We start from the raw sequence: 20,064 nt of genomic DNA, 5'->3' as shown, positions 1-20,064 counted from the left end.
TGCCCTCCTGTCTCCTCTCCAGCTAGCCTCCGGGCTGAGGTTTGCCCAGGGCTTTTATAGCCCTCCTGGTGCCTCAGCCCAGCTGTCAGCACTTAGCTCAGCATGTTCCTCTGAGCCAGCCCTTGTTAGGGCTTGCAGCCGGGCTTCCTGCTGGATACCTGAGACTGCCCCTGGTCTCCTGGCCAGAAAGCAGGCCACAGCCAGCATTTTGGCAGGGCTCTGAAGGGGTTTACCCCTGCCCTGCCACACACCTCCTCTCTTTAAGGAGCAGCCAGGCTCACTCTGCCCCTCCTCGGGGGGATGAATCCGGCCCTCGGTGGGAGTGCCTGTACCCCGGCTGGGGGTCCTGTGGGCCGTCCTGGGGACATCCAGGCCCTCCTCCGCATCCCCGGTAGGGGCAGGCCTCTCCTGTATGCCCCTTGGCGTGGCAGAGACCACAGACCTGGTCTGGCGGCGCCTGCTGGCCCGGGTAGCCCCCCTCTGGGTTCTGTTCCCCAGTTCCCTGGTCTTTATCTCCCTAGGGCCCCCCGGAGCCACACTCCTGCCCAGAGGGTCCTTTGGTGCCACATAGCCAGCACTCCTTGAGGTGCTCAGCTTGTTGTCTAGGAGTTGTGTTTCCCTTCTCCCCCCAGTACCGCATGGGGGGGGGAGGTCCTTGCACTTGTTGGGGTTCAACCATCTCTTCACCCACCTCTGCTCCCTCTATTGGGTGCCCTCTGCCCCCTTCCTCCAGCTCCCCATGCCGGCTCTGGGCTTCACCCAATGGGGGTCCCCAATCGCCCCCCAGTAGGACAGGGTAGGGCAAGTTCTTTACTAATCCTACCCATTGCCACCAGAAGCACCCCTGAGCCTCCCTAGGCACCTGGGCCACCTGACACCTCCAGGTGTCCCCACAGATGCACAGCAGGGCCACTTTTGCCCCTGGAATCACCCAGTGAGGCTTAACTAATCCCTTCCGCACCAGCGAGCTGGTGGAGGTGTCTACCAACCCCCTCCGGGGCTCCCCACTAACACTGGTCTCGTAGTTAAGGGCTGTCTCCCTGATCGCCTCCATCCCCCAGTCCACCCACAAAAGTCCGCCAGCCCACACTCCATTTGTGGACAGTCCTGTTTCTTATGGCCTGGGCCAACAAGTCAGTTCTCGACTGCGGGCGGGCCCCAGGTCAGACCCCCTCTTGGGAGCAGCATCTGGTGGACTTCTTCTGGGTCCTGCCCCCTTACTGGGCTTCAACACCCACCTGGGCCCCTCTGCTTCCACATATTCTTCTGTTAGCCGGATGGCATCTGCCACCTGGGACAGCTGATGTCTTTGGACCTGCACTGGGTTCGGGAACCCCAGGAGGAATTGTTCCAAGATTATTTGATCCATTACCTCCTCCGTGGTTTGGGCTGTGGGCCTCAGCCAGTAGGTGGCCCAATTGGTCAATCTCTAGGCAAATGCCCTGGGCCACAGTGGACTCACTGACAGGATTTCTCAGTTGAGAGTCCTACCCAGTCCAGCATTGCAGCCTTTACCGCATTGTAGTCTCCCCGCCAGGTACAGGGCTAGCCGCAAGGCCCAAGTTGCCTGCTCCCAACCAGCCACCTGTTCAAATGTCCCCAGGAACGCATCGGGGTTGTCCGTGGGGCCCATCTTGCAAAGCCCCCACCCTGGCAGCCTGGTTCCATCCCTGGGTGCCGGACTCACCGCCCTCTGTAGCATCTACTGCTAGGCCGCCGACTGCTCCCTGATGAGCTCCTGAAGGGCCCGTTGCTGGTCCTCCTGCCACGTCATCAGGGCCTGTCTGTCTGCCTGCTAGATCTCCTACACAGTGCTCACCAGCCACTTCAAGGTCTCCCAGACGGCAGCCACAAATAGCGGTGACTAGGGAGATCCCAGACAAGCCCCCAGTGTCACAGGATCCACGGAAGTTTCCACCCTCTGGTGCCTGCACCCGGTGTTTGGGCTGGAGTAATAAAGAGCCCTCCACACCTTCTTTTGCTGGTTCACCCAAGCGTCTTTATTTACAGTGCTCGTGCAGTTCCCAGATCCCCTGACAGATACTGACCCACCCCAGCGTCTCCTGGCTTTTGAGCTTCCTTACTTGGTAAGGAGACAGCAAAACAGCCCTCTTGTCTCCTCTCAGGCTAGCCTCTGAACTGAGATTTGCCCAGGGCTTTTATAGCCTTCCTGGTGCCTCAGCCCAGCTGTCAGCACTTAGCTCAGCATGTTCCTCTGAGCCAGCCCCCGGTTAGGGCTTGCAGCTGGGCTCCCTGCTGGATACCTGAGACTGCCCCTGGTCTCCTGGCCAGAAAGCAGGCCACAGCCAGCATTTTGGCAGGGCTCTAAAGGGATTTACCCCTGCCCTGCCACATGGGTGAATGTCCCTCTCCCGCACTGTCGCCAATGGGCCTACTCAGAAAATCAGCAGGTTTCTCACACCCTGTCTCCTCCCTGCTTCTCCCTCCTCCTGACAAGCAGCTCCCTGAAAATCCCTGGCTCCATCACAGCCATTTCCCTTCCCCATCTCCTGGAAGATGGGACGATCTGGAGCGAAATGTGGACATGATTCCTTAGCCTGTTGGCGCGAGAGGGATGATGGGGGAGGTTACAGAAGGGGCTGGAGTTCATGTCATCCCCCGATTCCTCCCAGGCTTTTCAGACCCTCCCAGTAACAGCATCTCTCAGCCAAATGCTAGAAAAAGAGCAGAATCAAAGGAGCCACTTTGGGGGATTTTCCCCCATTTCAGTGTAAACCCCTCCCCCTTAGCAACATCAGGAGCCCTCTGGTGGCATCACCTGAAGAATGAGCTGCCCTGGACTCCCCTGGCAGCCTCCAGGGACAGGCAGGCGGAGGCTGATCCCATTGGCCCATCTGCGCACCCATTGGCCCATCTGCACTGATCCCATTGGCCCATCTGCACTCACCCCCTCCTTCCAGAGCCAGCCATGCTGTGGCTGAGATCTGAATGCTGCCTGGAAATCAAAGCAAGACCCAGGGCAACCCTGGGAACCCTTTCACACTCAGGAATCAGAGCCACAAATACGGTGAGTTTGTCTCTTTGTTTAGTGTGGCTTTGTGGCCTTTCTGGGCTAGCGCTTGCAGTAAAACAAGGGAATCGGTTATAGAAGCCTCAAGCGAAAGTGATGCCAGAAGCAGGTCATCTATATACTGGACCAGAATGGACCCCGTTGGGAATTTGATGTCATTAAGATCCCTTTTGAGGATCTGGGAGAACAAGGTGGGTGACTCGGTGTAATCTTGGGGTACTCTGGTCGAAGTATATTGAAGGCCTTGGTAGGTGAAGGCAAACAGATACTGGCTGTCCCTATGAATAGGGATGGAGAAGAAAGCCGAGCAGAGGTCTACAACTGTGAAGTAGGTAGCAGAAGGGAAAATGCAGGAAAGGATAGTAGCAGGGTTAGGGACAACAGGGAAAGTGGGGAGAACAGCAGCATTGACGGCACGGAGATCCTGGACAAAACACCAAGCCTGTTTGCCAGGTTTTTTTTACAGGTAAAATGGGGGTGTTACACTCACTGACCGGAGGAACAATGACCCCTTGCTGGATTAAGGAAGTGATTACTGGCCTGATTCCTTCCTCGGCCTGCTTTGAGAGAGGGGATTGTTGCACTCTGGGAAGGGGTTTTGCTGGGTTTAGGTGAATTCTGACCAGTTGGGCAGTTCCAATGCATCCAACCTCATTGGCATGATTAGACCACAAGCAGGGAGGGACCTTGGCCAGCAACAAGGAAGGGCTGGGGTCTGGTTCCTCCCTCGGAGCATCCATCTGTACGACTGCTAGGACCTCATTGTGACTGTGACCAGGGATGTCCAAATACATGCTGTCTGGGGTGCAATAGATTGTACATTTCAATTTACACAGCAAGTCTCTTCCCAAAAGGTTAACAGGTGAACAAGGACTGAGGAGGAAAGCATGTTGGCCAAACAGAGGACTGATGGAGATGGTCAGAGGTGAAGAGACGGGGTGGGGAAGAGGAGTATTGCCCACCCCGGCTGCATTTACTATCTCAGCAATCACAGGGAGGGAGGGGAAGTCACTGGTGCGGAGAGTAGATCGCGAAGCGCCTACTAGTATCTAGCAAGCAAGAGGAAGGAGTGCCATTCATCATGCAGATTACATATGGTCCAGTTTGGTCCAAAGGAATAAGCGAAGCGATGATGTTACCAGTCTCCTGGCTACCCTAACAGCTTTGAGGGAGCAAGGGAGCAGGGGTGGAAAGTCAGGATAAGTGGGTTGGCCAGGATGGTAGAGACATTCACTTTTCCAGTGGCCTACTTGCTTGCAATAGTGACAAGCCCCATTACTTTGTTCCTGGGAAGGTGGATGTTGGGGCTCTCAGTTTGGCCTTCCCCCTTTTCCCCGTGATGGGCGGTTGTTGCGGGGTCCCTGTGTGTTCTCAACCTGGAGGGCCATTCACTTAGTTTCAGGGGCATCCTTTTTCTTTTCCAACTGGCGGTGGTAATGTTGGGCAGCTGCTAAAATCTCAGCTAGGTTTTTTCCTTCCCAGTCTACCATGCCAATTTTAATTGGTCTCCCAGCCATGGATTGAGTCCCTGGACAAAAGCAGCTCCCACGGCTTGTTTGGCACCTTGCTCTGCATTGTCTATGCCTGAGTGTCTTTCAAAAACTTGCTTAAGGCGCTGCATGTAATCAGCAGGGTTTTGGCCTTTGTTTTGTTCACAAGCACTAACTTTGACCCAGTCTGTTTTTTGGGGGCAGACTGTGAGAACCACTTCCAACAGTTTCTCTCTAAGCCTATTTAATTGTGCCTGCTTGTAGCCTGGCTCATCCGCGGGCCACTGGACTTCCTGATAAATGCAGTCCAACTCCTCTTAGGAGTTGGTTTAGGTCTGCCGAGGTGGGGTTGTAACAGTTTATGACTGTTCTTAATTCTTCTTGGAATTTAACAGGGTCTTCTCTTATTTTGGGAATTTTTTCAGTCAAATTATACAAATCTGTGGGAGACCAGGGTGCGTGTACAGACATTAGGGTTCCCCCACCCGAGGCACTTATGCCCGGGAGTTGGCATAAGGGAAACATCCCGTGAGGGGTGGACATGAAGGGCCTCTGGTGCCTAGTATTCCTCGCCAGCCCAGTTAAATTCATAGCCTCTTTAATTCTTCCAGTCGGCTCATCTGTCACAGGATCGAATCCTCTACGGGTCTGACTGGACTTCCGATAGGTGGGAAAACAGAAGCCTATGGTGGCGTTTCTGCCCAGGCTAGGGAACCCGGGATGGTGGAGTCGGCTTCCTGGTTATATGGCGGAGGTGGTGATTGTTCGGTGGCCACTCGAACAGCCCCGCCTGGGCTGAACCGGGCTGGGACTTGGTGCCTCTGGCCTGAGGTCTGCCTGTGGAGGTGGAGCAGGGGCAGCCAGTTGTCTGCAGTCCGTATATAAGTCTATAAGATCTTTGGATGGAGCCGATGAGGTACCCTGAAAAGGTCTTGAAGGGTAGAGAGATGTCTGCTGGCCGGCAGAGGTTTGGGGAATAGCCAATTTCTCTTTTCCTCTCTTAATTGTATTTTAAGTTTCTCTTGGGAGTCCTTAAGACTCCTCATTGGAGATTCATGGCGCCGTTTTTCCATTTCTCCATACCAATCGAAATATGCATTAAACTGGCCTTGCCTGACCTTATTGGCTAGAAGTGCGCCTCTGAGGTGCACAATCTTGTCAAGGTCAAAACTTTCCTCTGAGGGAAACTGTAATTTTGGGTCATCTCTGGTATACCAGATTCCATTTCTCCAGAACCTTGCAAGTGAAAGGACAGTAATGTGTGTGTATACGGGTGTGCCTTTTGGTGGGATGGGGATCATTTTGGACCCACCACCTCCCATTTTCACTCGGGTCACTCACACAGGAAAGGCTTATTGAGGACGTCCATGACCCTCCTACACCCTCCTATCAGCAAAGAGCGTTGGCTAGTCTCAGAGAGAACGGCGCAGCTTACTCGGATGCTTCAGGCAAGATGGTCAGACCAGTCAGGGGCTCATAGACAGCCTTCAGGCGGGGAGGGGAAAGGGAGGAAAGAGGTTACGGAAAAGGACGTCTCCCCCAATCTTGGTTCTGGAGCGGATAATGCTCCTTACTCTAGTCCAAAGGATTGAACAGAGCTCATGGACTGTCCGAGGATGGGGAAAAGGATAGGGTCACACAATCCCAGGCCCAGCCAGGCCCCTCACTGGTCAGGCCATGCAGAGCCAGCCTGCCTCGGGGAGGGCCCTTTTTTTGGCCCTACTAGTTGCAGTCACAGGGCTTGCTTTAGAGACATCTCAGGTCATGAGCTTGTGGGCTTCACAGAGAGCTCTGGGTGTCTTCCTGTGACCCTCACTCACACTGGCACACACAAACAAACAAAGTCCTACCTAGCCGCACCTGTGGCTCTTCCCGGGGCAATACAGGAGGGCGTCAGGCGTGTCTGGCAGCAAAAGGGTCTGGATCCAGCACGCAACTCACCCAAACCCAGAGCCTATGGGCAGTCCTCCACCAGAAACCCAAAATAGAGATTTAAAAGGTCTCTCACCTTTCAGATGGCGCCTGGGTCCTGTGGGGAATGGTCCGCAGCCCTCCAGTTCGGTGGCACCAGAAATTGTTGTGGAAATTAACCGCGCGTTGTGTTTAGATCAGAACAGTCTGAGACTCCTTTACTATAATACAAGCATGCAGGGAGAGACAGCTGAGAAGCAACGCTTCAAGCTGTTCCACAAAGAAAAAAAGAACACAGAAGCTTAGCTAGATCTATAGCAACATCCAGATGAGCACACTTCCTCATTAATGTTTCCTTGTTAAAAGAACAGGAGGACGTGTGGCACCTTAGAGACTAACCAATTTATTAGAGCATAAGCTTTTGTGGGCTACAGCTCACTTCACTGGATGCGTAGAATGTTCCATTCTATGTTCCATTCTATGCATCTGATGAAGTGGGTTTTAGCCCATGAAAGCTTATGCTCTAATAAAGTTGTTAGTCTCTAAGGTGCCACAAGTACTCCTGTTCTTTTTGTGGATACAGACTAACACGGCTGCTACTCTGAAACTTCCTTGTTAGTAACACAGCAAAAACAAGTTTTTTCCAGTCTAAACAGGTGGGGTTTTTGTTGTTGTTGCGGGTCATGGCTTTCTTATGGTTAGCTGTTGCAATTGCATTTCTTGGAACTTCCTCATCACCCCTCCCGTCCTTTTATTATGTACACAGTTATCTTGATCAGAGTTTAGGCCCGCTTGACTTTGCTTTTACAAGCAGTTTTAGTCTTTATCAGCAAAAACAACCAGGAGTCCTCGTGGCACCTTAGAGACTAACCAATTTATTTCATGGGCTAGAACCACGAAAGCTTATCCCCAAATAAATTTGTTAGTCTCTAAGGTGCCACAAGGACTCCTGGTTGTTTTTGCTCTCTTTTTAATAAATCCAGTGGAAGCTGGGAGCAGTGTGTGCACAGGAAGGGCGGGGCTTGTGTGTGGATATTTGCTGTGTAACTAGGCACTGCCAGGTAAATGGAACTTGGACAACCAGCATTGTCTGTTACCCCTGTCGTACATGGGGATGGTCATATTGGTGAGTCTGTGACTGCCATGCTCACAAAAGTGGGAGGACGCAGTCTGGCAGGTGTAACAAACACATATTAAGCTCACTTCATTCGTGTGATGAGTTTTGAGAACAGCATATGAAATCCGTCAGCACTGCCCTCACATTACAACATTGACATAGAAACAGGAACAGTTACGGTGTCACCGTGAGATGTGAGTGCTGAAGCTACTCGCAACTATTCATATTTTCCGTGATGATTTGCCATTAAAAATAGGAATTCCATGGCAGAATGATGTCCCTCCGCACAATGCTAATGAAGTGTAGGATGAAGAGCTCAGAGTAATACAAAGAATATTTTCAGAAGGAACTAATGTAAAGGAGTGAAACTGCCCAGACTGGATTGCAAGAGGAGTCAAACTCAGAGGGACAGGGACAGGGGCGAGGACACATGGATGAAGCGCTGGGCGGCTTGACACGGACACAGGAACTGAGACGTGGATTCTTTAAACACTCAGAGTAGGTGTGACAGTGAGATCTGTGTGGGGGTGTCTGCAGGGCCGGTGCAAGGATATTTTGCGCCCTAGGTGAAACTTCCAGCTTGCGCACCCCCTCCGATGTCCAGCCCCCACCTTCCTATGGCCAAGTTCCCCCCAGGGACCCAGATGTTCACAAAGTGCAGGGGGCACGGGGGGGGGGCTGCAAAGAGGGGGATCATATGGGGGCTCTTCCAGGGGGTGAAGGTGGCAGAGAGGGGTGTGCATGGGATTGTTGCAGGGGGGTGAAGGTGGCCAAGAGGTGGAGGGGGCGGGGGTGTAGTGGCAGGGAAGAGATTGCACAGAGGCAAAAGGGGCTCGTTGCAGGGGGTGCAGTGGCAGGGAGGGAGTGGCACAAGGGAGAAGTGGGCAGGAGGGGGTTGTTGCAAGGGGCTGGCAGGCGGGGGGGTTTTGTCTGTGCCCCAGGTTGTTGCAGGGGGGGTGAAGGTGGCAGGGAGGGGTTTGCACAAGGGAGTGGGCAGGAGGGAGATGGCAGGTGGCGGAGGGGGAGCCCGAGGTTGATGCAGGGGTGAAGGTGACGGGGGGGGGGTTGGCGGGTGGAGGTTGCCCAGAGGCAAAACTGGCAGGACAGGGTGGGCTGTTGGGGCCGGGGGTGCACAGGGGTGAAGGTAACTGGGTGTTGGAGGGGGTGGTGCTGGCTGGGGAAGGGGTGCCCAAGTTGCCCCCCAGGCCAGGGACTGGACCTGCCCACCCCCGGCGCTCAGCGGGCCCGTGGGGCTCCCTGCGGCCCAGCTAAGTACCTGGCAGGCGGAGTAGACGGCCAGCTCCTTGGCCCGAAGAGCAGAGCGCAGATGTGCCACCTTCCCCGTGCCGCGGGCCGAGCCGGGCTCCCCGCCACCCCCGGGGCTCTCAGCGGCAGCAGCGCGGGCCGGTCCACAGCCAGCCAGCCAGCCCCACCCCCTGCAACCCCTGCACTCTGAGTCTCCCCTCACCCTAACCCCGCATCCCCCTCCTGCCCCCACGTGGGGAAACTGCCCTGGATGCGTAAGGCAGCGGGCATCGCTGCTGGCTGACCTGCTGCTCCTCCACCCTGTGAGGCCGGGGAGCCAGGAGCCCCGTCAGGGCTCCCTGCCTCCAGGTCACTTTCCCCAGAGGGCAGGAGAGCAACAGCTGCTGTTGCCTCATAGCACAGCCCAGGTGGGAAGTAACCTGGATGCAGGGAGCCCCAGTGTTGGGGGTGGGGGAGCATGTGTCTGCCTGAGTGAGTGTAGGAGTGCACTGTCTCTTTAAGAAACCAGTCTGAGTTAGGAACCTGAAGGCCCCTTCGGACACAAGCAGCTGCCAGCAGCTCCAGACCCAGGGAGGCTGCAGCACCCACAGATCCCCCTGTGCCGTCACCCCAGCGCATTGGAGACCAGTACCCAGGTGGGGGGTGACACCCTGACTTCAAACACACAGCAGACAGGAGGGGCTCCCAGCCCAGAGTGGCCAGGGGCTCCAGTGAGGAAGAGGGCAAAGGCAGGAGCAGTTGAGCAGGGAAGGGGCGGAGTGGGGTACCCCTGCTTCCAGATGAATCACCTGGCTCAGCTCCTCATCCAACAGCCCCCTGCAACTGGGGTCTCTCCCCACTCTCCAGACACTGCTGCTCACCTGTTGCCCCCAACCTCAGCCCAGCCGGCTCTCAGCAGGACAGGTGGGAACCAGGCAAACCCAGCACAGGGTGTCCTTTTTGGTGGGCCGCCTGCCCATACCGTCCCCCGCAAAGGGCGCCTTGAACCCTGCCCCAGATCCTGCCCCTTGGAGCTCCACCTCCCCTGGGTTTGGGCAGTGTGATGTGATTAAAATATGACCATGTAGATCACTGTTGCAACTGGTTATATATTTGCCACAAACCTTGTACAATGTGTGGCATGTGAGATGTCTACGGAAAGGTTATCATTTGCTGAATACGATGATGCTATTTGTATGCATGTTTCATTTCTCTATCTGAAGATATAAATGTTAGCTGTGCACCTGTATTTCAAATGTTGGTCCCTGTGGTACTTAGCCAGCACATTATGAAGGGACTATTCAAGTGGAATGACCCATCTAGGTATACTTAGCTCACAAGGGACCATGGAAGACACCCCACTGCACCTAATGGACTTTCCTGTGAAGGTTCAAACTAGAGTGTGGGTAATAGCTTCTGCTGTGATTAAGCAAAGTTATGCACGGACGTGTGACTCCATACTCCACTTTTAGCTGTCACATTCCACAAAAGAACTATGGGATTCCCTCCACATGGCAGAAGCTATAAAAGGCCAGGGAATTTTGTGAATCACCTCCATCTGGCCTCTTTCCTGCTCCGGCCTCTTTCCTGCTCCAACCTCTGGACTATGCACTTATACGAAGGGGAGCGTTCTAACCGGGGAATGGAGGACCTTCCAAAGATTTGGAAGCAACCAGAGACCTGACTTAAACCAGACCTGAACCACGAACTTTGCAATTATTGTATGTATTTGATTCCTTTAACCAATTTTAACTCTCACCTTTCTTTCTTTCTTTCTTTCTTTCTTTCTTTCTTTCTTTCTTTCTTTCTTTCTTTCTTTCTTTCTTTCTTTCTTTCTTTCTTTCTTTCTTTCTATCTTTCTTTCGTTCGTTCGTTCGTTCGTTCGTTCGTTCGTTCGTTCCAGGGCCGTCCCTAGGGGGATATGGGGCCAGGGACAACCTTCCTCTCACCTCCATCCCAGGCCCTGTCCCTACCCTGCCTCTTCCCACCTCTGCTCTGCCCCCTCCCAAACCTTCCCCGAAACCCCCTCCACAGAGCGACATGGCTGGGAGCCAGGGGAGCAGAGTGGGCTGGGACTGGTTCGTTCCATTTCCCACCGCCGCCAGCATTACCTCAAAGGGGAACCAAGGTAACTCTATATGTATAGTGGTGTAGATATCAAGAGCTAAGACAAGCCCCTTTTACGCAGAAGAGCAGACCGCCCTCTGCCGTATCTGTCGCTGGTGGACTGGTACACAGATGGATCTCCCTCCCGCTTCTCTATGTTGTAGAGGAAAAATCTAGTAGGCCTAAAACTTTGGTCAAGCTAACTGTGTATATAAAGCATAAGAAGAGAGTGAGGAAAATTCCATTGAGGGGCAATTGCAACAGCACAGCTTAAGAAATGTAACCATAACCGCTAGAAGTTAGAAAAGACTGTTAACCACAAAGGAAACACCTGTCAATAACAGGTAACACTTGTTTGGCTATATTCCAAGTAAGGCAAAGCTACTGTTAAAGCTTGCACTATATGCCCAATAAGGAAAAATGCTGTTAAAGGAAGTGTGCTTAACAAATTGTGGTTTTCAGCTATATAAACTCCTGTATTTTCTCTTTACACCAGAGCAGCTCTGGCTGACTCTCCCCGTATGCGCATGCTTGAATAAAGCTGGCCTCAGGCTTGTTCTGAACCAAACACAACGCGAGGTTAATTTTCCACCACAATGTGTAGTGTGAGAAATAAAGACTGATTATAAGTAAAGTTAGAAAACAACAGGTAAGTGTAGTGAGGGAATCAGTACAATAAGGGGAAGGGGATAAGCATGAAATAAACAGTAGCTACAGAAACTAACACAAACCAGTGAAACAGCAGCTTAGAACAGGAGCATGAAGCTCAGGCCCAAAATACAAAATCACCCTGGCAATAACCATATAAAACCCCGATGAAAGAACCCTAATTATCTCACTACCAGCACATCTGCGGCAGCGGTGAAGTCCAGGACCTGCCCTCGTTGGGTAGCTGGTACCCGAAGAGGAGGAGCACTGGAGAGTCCCTCGACAGCGACCGGGATGGAAGAAGTGGATCGGGAACCCTCCGGTGATGTCGTCCCCAGGAACAGGAGCAGGAAAGGTGGTATCCTTCAATGACACACTGATGCTGCGAAGGCCTGAACCGCGCACGGACAGTCACTAGGATGGACTGCACCACTTGCCTGTGGTCACGGTTCTTTTATGCAGTCTCTGGCGGGAAAACATGGTACGGTCCCAGCAAAGGCAGGAAATAATCTGAGGTTAAATTGTTCTTGAGATCGCCCAGTGGCAGGAAAAAACAGTTTGAACAAGTTACAACTAGGTCAGGCTGACAGGGCACAAAGGGGGTCACAAGATGGAGTTTACAAAACGGTGGTTCAGACTCCATTTTGAATTGCTGCTATGTCCTTACAAATAACATATTGAGATTAACATACACATATTTTAATAAACTATAACAGTATAACACATCACACCCAACACCCGTGAGTGCGGAAGTGGGCCCGACCTCTGCTGCCAGCACCAGGCCCCCCGCTAATCCCCCAGCCTGCCCTTCTTTCTTTCTTTCTTTCTTTCTTTCTTTCTTTCTTTTTATAAATAAACCTTTAGATTTTATATACCAAAGGATTGGCAACGGTGTGAGTTTGGGGTAAGATCTGAGTGTGTGGTGGGTCCTTTGGGATCAGAAGAACCTCTTATTTGAGGAGACTGGTTTTAAAGAACCACTCATCTTTCAATCCAGTGCTTTGGGGGGTGATACAAAGACTGGAATGTCGCAGAAAGCTGCTTTCATCACTTCTTGTTAGCAAGTGGGGCAAGACAGAAGTTTACTGTTTTGGTGGTTTGGTATATCTTTTGGGAGAAAAAACACCAGCATTTTGGGGTGTATTTACCCTGTTTCTCAGCAGTGTGACCTGAATGTGGTATTCTCAGTTGTGACCCACAAAGGCACGGTTACAGGTGGGCAGCTTTTCTCAGAATTAAGGGTGCATGATGCATACAAGTTTCTGCTACCAGAGCTGAGTCTCACTTGCAGCCTCCCTGCAGGAGAATCCCGGGCATGGCCCACCGGCTGATCAGCCCCTCTGAGACTTGAAAAACTTCTCTCCGTGTTGGGCTGCTTAAGGCTTTGCTTTGAGCTGCCTCTCCAGTCACAGGCCCCTGCACTGGTGAAAAACATGGCATTGTCTCCACTGGCTGAGCCAGACTTATAGGAGACAGAATCATAGAATATCAGGGTTGGAAGGGACCCCTGAAGGTCATCTAGTCCAACCCCCTGCTCGAAGCAGGACCAATTCCCAGTTAAATCATCCCAGCCAGGGCTTTGTCAAGCCTGACCTTAAAAACCTCTAAGGAAGGAGATTCTACCACCTCCCTAGGTAACGCATTCCAGCGTTTCACCACCCTCTTAGTGAAAAAGTTTTTCCTAATATCCAATCTAAACCTCCCCCACTGCAACTTGAGACCATTACTCCTCGTTCTGTCATCTGCTACCATTGAGAACAGTCTAGAGCCATCCTCTTTGGAACGCCCTTTCAGGTAGTTGAAAGCAGCTATCAAATCCCCCCTCATTCTTCTCTTCTGCAGGCTAAACAATCCCAGCTCCCGCAGCCTCTCCTCATAAGTCATGTGTTCTAGACCCCTAATCATTTTTGTTGCCCTTCGCTGGACTCTCTCCAATTTATCCACATCCTTCTTATAGTGTGGGGCCCAAAACTGGACACAGTACTCCAGATGAGGCCTCACCAATGTCAAATAGAGGGGAACGATCACGTCCCTCGATCTGCTGGCTATGCCCCTACTTATACATCCCAAAATGCCATTGGCCTTCTTGGCAACAAGGGCACACTGCTGACTCATATCCAGCTTCTCGTCCACTGTCACCCCTAGGTCCTTTTCCGCAGAACTGCTGCCTAGCCATTCGGTCCCTAGTCTGTAGCGGTGCATTGGATTCTTCCATGCTAAGTGCAGGACCCTGCACTTATCCTTATTGAACCTCATCAGATTTCTTTTGGCCCAATCCTCCAATTTGTCTAGGTCCTTCTGTATCCTATCCCTCCCCTCCAGCGTATCTACCACTCCTCCCAGTTTAGTATCATCCGCAAATTTGCTGAGAGTGCAATCCACACCATCCTCCAGATCATTTATGAAGATATTGAACAAAACCGGCCCCAGGACCAACCCTTGGGGCACTCCACTTGACACCGGCTGCCAACTAGACATGGAGCCATTGATCACTACCCGTTGAGCCCGACAATCTAGCCAGCTTTCTACTCACCTTATAGTGCATTCATCCAGCCCATACTTCCTTAACTTGCTGACAAGAATACTGTGGGAGACCGTGTCAAAAGCTTTGCTAAAGTCAAGAAACAATACATCCACTAAAAGAAAAGGAGTACTTGTGGCACCTTAGAGACTAACCAATTTATTAGAGCATATCACTTGTGAAAAGTGATATTCATCAATATCGCTGTTCACAGCAGACTTATCACCCCATTGCCACCCTGACTTCTGTGCTGCTGCTCCACCTGGGTTTTGAGAGCCTGAGCATTTATCCCCAACTCCTAGCTAAGCCTGTCCCTTTTTCATGAGCCCTAGCCAACTGGGGCCAACAGCCAGTGCTTTTTTAAAAAAACCCAAACAACCCACACTGATCACTCCACTCTTGACACATTCCTGTGCCTCCCTTTGGAGGCCTGCCCCACAGTTTGAGAATTGCTAGTGTAGACAGTCACCATTGGGATTGGTAGCCAAGATGGTAACGCCTGCTCCTTTCTGTCTCCGGGATCCTCAGAGAAAATGTCTGAGCAGAAGAGCGGAACAGATCCGATTAACACTAACCTTGCAAAACAAATTTTGGTGATTTCAGCTATTAACATTCCCTCCATCCTTCAGCCCCTACCCATAGCGATTTCAATGTGACTGAGCTAGAATTGGGTAGGTAGCATGGGCGAGGGTATAATCTCTGAATTATTGATCCCTGAATTAACAGATTTCAGAGTAACAGCCGTGTTAGTCTGTATTCGCAAAAAGAAAAGGAGGACTTGTGGCACCTTAGAGACTAACCAATTTATTAGAGCATAAGCTTTCGTGAGCTACAGCTCACTTCCTCAGATGCATATCGTGGAAACTGCAGCAGGCTTTATATATACACAGAGAATATGAAACAATACCTCCTCCCACCCCACTGTCCTGCTGGTAATAGCTTATCTAAAGTGATCATCAGGTGGGCCATTTCCAGCACAAATCCAGGTTTTCTCACCCTCCACCCCCCCACACAAATTCACTCTCCTGCTGGTGATAGCCCATCCAAAGTGACAACTCTTTACACAATGTGCATGACAATCAAGTTGGGCTATTTCCTGCACAAATCCAGGTTTTCTCACATCCCCCCCACCCCCATACACAGAATACATGCTTGTTACATGCCGGAAAAAGCCCACAGACTAGCTCCTCAGAGACAATGGTACCCGCACACCAGCTAGGTGCTAAGTGGCCATTAATTGTTTAGCCGGCCATTCACCTGTGGCCATTCAGCTGTGGAGCTGTGAACCAGAGAGTTACAATTTTACAATTCACCAGAAGGACGGCTGGACGCTCACTTAGGCCACAGACTGATTATCACCTGCCACCCAGCTGGAGGGTGAACTTCAAAGTGGAGAATGGTATAAAAGCACAAGGAAGAATTGTCTCCATTTTCACCTCTCCTCTCCCATGTTTACAGAAGGCAACAATATGCCTTGAAAGGCCACAGGGGCCTTGAACTGGGGAGGACGGTCCAAGGCAGGAAAAGAATCCAATCTGGGTACTTAGAACGGTAAACTGCCTACAACAGCGGGTGGGGTGCGAAAACCTGCTTGCTTCGCATTTTACTTAGATTGGTAAAATTTACGATTTAAACTGCATGTTTTAATTTTATAGTTTTAACCAGTTCTGACCTTTTATATATTTCTCCCTTGTAATCCCTGAAAACCTCCTTGTTCCAGTTAATAAACTGATGTTAGTGTTTTGTCTGGACCTGTGTGTTTTCACTGAAGTGTTTGGGGGATTTGACTTGAGAAAACAAGACTGTGGTCTAGTCAGGTGGGGGATGACCCACTAATTATTGAGTTTGTCCAGCACAGTGAACAGACTGAGCAGTCCAAGATGCAGATTCCCGGGGTGCAAGGCTGGGAGTAGAAAACTGGCTGATGTTGCTGTGTCGTTTAGTAACTTCATGAGTGTCTGGCTAGTTGCACTCAGTACAGTGCAGCCAGGAGTGAGTTTGAATGCTGGTGGCTGTGTGTGAGCAGAGCATGGAGGGGTTTGTTGTTCACACAGGGATGCAGCAGGGCGGATTTGATTTAAATCACAAGTCAGGAAGACTCGATTTAATCATGGTATTCTACATAAAAGTGCATTCTTGTTGGTTGTTATAACCTTAATACATATTCTTCACAACTCATAGATCGATGTAGGTTTCATTTTTAGAAGGTACACACTATACATTTTAAAACAGTGATTTATTTTGAAAACTTTTCAGATGAGTTTTACAGCTATATCAGACAATGAATGATTGTTTGGTTATTTCATTTACCAAAGGTAATTGAAGCAGATATTTATGAAGTCATTGGGAGGTGAACTATCTCCAATTCAACAGGTTAATCACTAATACTTGGATGATTTTCTTGCCATACTGTATTAGGAGAACACCACCAGACAGACATTTAAATTGTTTTATTTAACTAAAACAACAACATTAAGTATTCTGGATTTTTTTCTTCAACAGCAAACATATAATATTTTAACAGAAAAACATATGTCCATCGCTTCTCACATTTATCTCCAGACTTCTTCTCCTTGTCCAGATATATTCCGCCTCCAACAGTCTTCTATTCATTCAACTTTTTGAAACTTTGCACTTTTGGAGAGAGGTAAGGGATTGACTCTGTGTACACAAATTTGCAGAGGGACAATAGAGGTGAGGTCTGTTATTTTTCACCTCTATATATTAATTTATTTGAAAACATGCTGTTAACAAGCATGTTACCTCTGGAGACACAAAGCCACAGTTTGAGAACTGGAAAACTAAACATCTCTGATGGGATCTTCTAGACCAGTGGTCTCCAAACTGGGGTGATGATCCCAGGGGGTGCGTGGCAGCAGGAGCGCCACCGGAGGGCACTCCACTGTTTTTTTTCTTTGGCGGCAGCTCTGCACGTCCACGGCTGGTGTTCCCCTCTGGCAGCCCGCCTGTGGTAAGTCTTCCGTTCTTTTTCCGTCGGCGGCGCGTCTGCAGTAGGTCTTCTGGTCTTCTTCCATCGGCGGTGCACCTGCGGCTGGTCTTCTTCTGTTGGTGGCGCATCTGCAGCAGGTCTTCTGCTCTTCACCCTGGGGGTGCGCGAGCCAAAAAGTTTGGAGACCACTGTTCTAGACTGAGCACTGAGCCCCACTGGGTAGAACTTTTGGAACTCATGTACAAAACTTTTCTTAAACATTACATGAATACAGTGTCTCATACTATAGAATTAGAATTTAAAATCCCTATACCATGATGAGATATCTTTGAGCTATAATGTATCTTAATTAAAACGATCTTTAGATAAAATGTTTTTTGCGGAAAAAGTTATCAAGAAAATCAGATTTTTTTTATTTAAATTGGATTTTTTAAATTAAAAAAAAAACACATTGATTTCTATCCACCCTGGGTTGGAGAATTAAGCAGTTCAAAAGTCCAGATTGTAACCTGGGTTATGTTTCACATCCGCTGACTTCTGGGACCCAACATAGCACCATTGGGCTTTCATCATCCTGCTCCTGAAAGGCAAGCCAGGCAGGGCAAACCAGAGAAGGGGAACCAGCTGACATCATCAACTCCATTGACTTCAGCTAAATTTTGAACTCCCACAGAGATGTGAGATTTGAAATTCTGCTGCCAGCCTTCCCTTCATGCGTCTGTTTCTCTCCAGTGTGGTTTCTCCCATGGTTATTAAGATCTGAGCGCTTATTGAAGCTTTCCCCATGGTCCAAGCATTGAAGGGGTTTCTCTCCAGTATGGATTGTCTGATGTGTCACAAGCTGTGATCTCAGAATGAATCCTTTCCCATACTGAAGGCAGGGTGTCTCTTCCTTGGGATTTGTCTGCTGTGCTCTGGGATCCTCGTCTCCTCCCCCACCATTAATAGATTCATCCACTTTCTTCCCTGGGTGGATTCCCAGAAGCCTCTCTGACCTGTGCCCATTTCCCCAGGCTTCTCCCTACTCCCAGGAATGGGAAAAATTCCCTTCAGGTCCTCCCACAAAGGTCTCCTGTGGTTCCACTTTTCCAGGAACTTCCTCATGATGATTCCCCTCCTTGTTCTCACTCCCTCGCTCAGCACCTGCTGGGAGAGAGACAATCCAGACAGGAGTCATTGTGCTGGGGAGAAACAGGAATAGCACCGAGAGGAAACCCGACACAAAGACTGAGCAATGGATTCTGCCTCCACATCCCACCCAAATACTTACAAGGAAGGAGAGACGGGAAGGAAACTCCTGCAGCTAAGAGTCTGGGTGGAATAGCGTGAGTGATATCTGTTGACTAGAGCCTTGCTCTGGGTGAGATGAGGAAGAACTGAGTGCGCTTACTCATACCATATTTTGGGATTCTCAACTTTTTCCTTCATTCCCTAGATGGTTTCTGTGTCAGTCCTCACCTGTATGGGTGCATCTCGGAAGCCTTCTTTACTTGCTGGCCTGGAGATCGGGAACCCACAACTCATCCTCTCGTTTCAGCTCAGGTTTGGGAATGGGAAATTCTGTGCAGATGGTGGAATCAGACCAGATCGGGGTGCGTGGAGCATTGGTGGAGTATTTGTCAGAAAGGACATTCCATGAGTGGAACCTGTCCCTGTGCTCTGCTGGAGCAACGTGGAATCCAAGACGATGGGAACAGGGTCACTGAGCACCCTTGCACCCCTGCCTCATCCCAGCCTGCCCCCTGCATCCCCAGCACCCGCCTTCTGCCCCCCACCCCTGCAGCCCAGTGTGACAGGGGGGCACCGCTCCCTGGGGGGGATCTCTCTTACCTTCCCTCCGAGTGGGGCCCCCCTGGGGCAGGGGCCAGGCCCGGAAGGGGGCCCTCGCCAGGCTGGGGGCTCTGCCCTGGGAGAGGCTCCCAGGGAGCAGCGGGAAGGGCCCGGCTGGAGAGTCCTCTCTCCCGGCTGCAGCCAGGGCTCCGGGCTCCCAGCACCAACCGCTGGGGCTCAGGGATCTTGCCAGGAGCCTGGGAGCCAGAGTCATCGCAGCGGCTGCGAGTCACTTCCTGCCGCCGAGACTGACCCCAGCGATCGCTCCCAGCCGCATCCCAGCCCCTCCTGGGTCCTAGCGATAAACCCATCACTCTGCAGCATCTCTGTGTCTGACTTCTGTTACACCCACAGGCTCCCTTCTTGCCTGAGCCAAGTTTGGCATCTAAAGAACAGGGAGTCGCTGCCTATCATTGTTTGGGGTATCGTTCATGGACCTTTAGAGTTCTGGGGCAGCTTCACACGACACTCACAGTCGAAGTCTAGTCGTTCTCTGGCACCCATGCAGCGAGTTCACAGTTCTCAGCCTCAGCTGCCAGGCTCTGAGGAGTAAACCCAGCAGTTTCCCAGCTCTGTTCCCACAATTTCTCCCCCTCCCAACAGTATCTTACATCTCTGCAGAGATCAGGCAGTGTCATGGAAATTAACCACACGTTGTGTTTGGATCAGACAATCTGAGGCTCGTTTATTGTACTACAAGCATGCAGGGAGAGACAGCTGCACCGAGCAGCTCTGCAAAGATGAAAAAACAAAAGCTTACATAGATTTGTAACAATATTCAGATAAGCACAGTTCCTCATTAATATTTCCTTATTAGGAACACAGCAAAAACAAGTTGTCTGGTTTTAACAAGTTGTTTTTTATGGTTAACGGCTTTCTTAAGATTAGCTGTTGCAATTATGTTTCTCGGAGCTCCCTCATTCCCCCCCGCCCCTCAGCTCTTTATCACGTACATAGTTAACTTGACCAAAGTTTGCGCCCACTTAATTTTGCTTTTACAGGCAGTAACTTCATTTCCATTTCAGTCTCTGCTTCTCACATTCTGAATCTAGTTCTCACCATCAGTGTTCCTGCTGTGAGATACTGATCACGGTCATTGTTCAAACCACACACAAAAATCTCACAACAAAGGGTTAGATAAACATTAAAATAAAATAAAATCTAAAAAAGGACAATTCTGGCAAATGACCATTTGTCTCTTGAAATCTGCAATAA

The 20,064-nt window shown here is 50.7% G+C and overlaps 1 protein-coding gene and 1 pseudogene across 1 annotated transcript in view; both read right to left on the bottom strand.

The window, feature by feature from the left end:
- The window catches only part of LOC140898045 (uncharacterized), a 129,315-nt gene that overhangs the window by 50,414 nt on the left and 58,837 nt on the right, over window positions 1–20,064 (bottom strand). The window lies entirely within an intron of this gene.
- LOC140898079 (uncharacterized) overlaps window positions 1–20,064 on the bottom strand; it is a 49,047-nt pseudogene that overhangs the window by 20,282 nt on the left and 8,701 nt on the right.

This window comes from Lepidochelys kempii, chromosome 14, assembly GCF_965140265.1.
Source record: "Lepidochelys kempii isolate rLepKem1 chromosome 14, rLepKem1.hap2, whole genome shotgun sequence".
In the NCBI taxonomy this organism is placed as follows: domain Eukaryota; kingdom Metazoa; phylum Chordata; order Testudines; family Cheloniidae; genus Lepidochelys; species Lepidochelys kempii.
The sequence above is the reverse complement of the archived record's forward strand: the minus strand, read 5'-3'. Positions and strand labels throughout refer to the sequence as shown.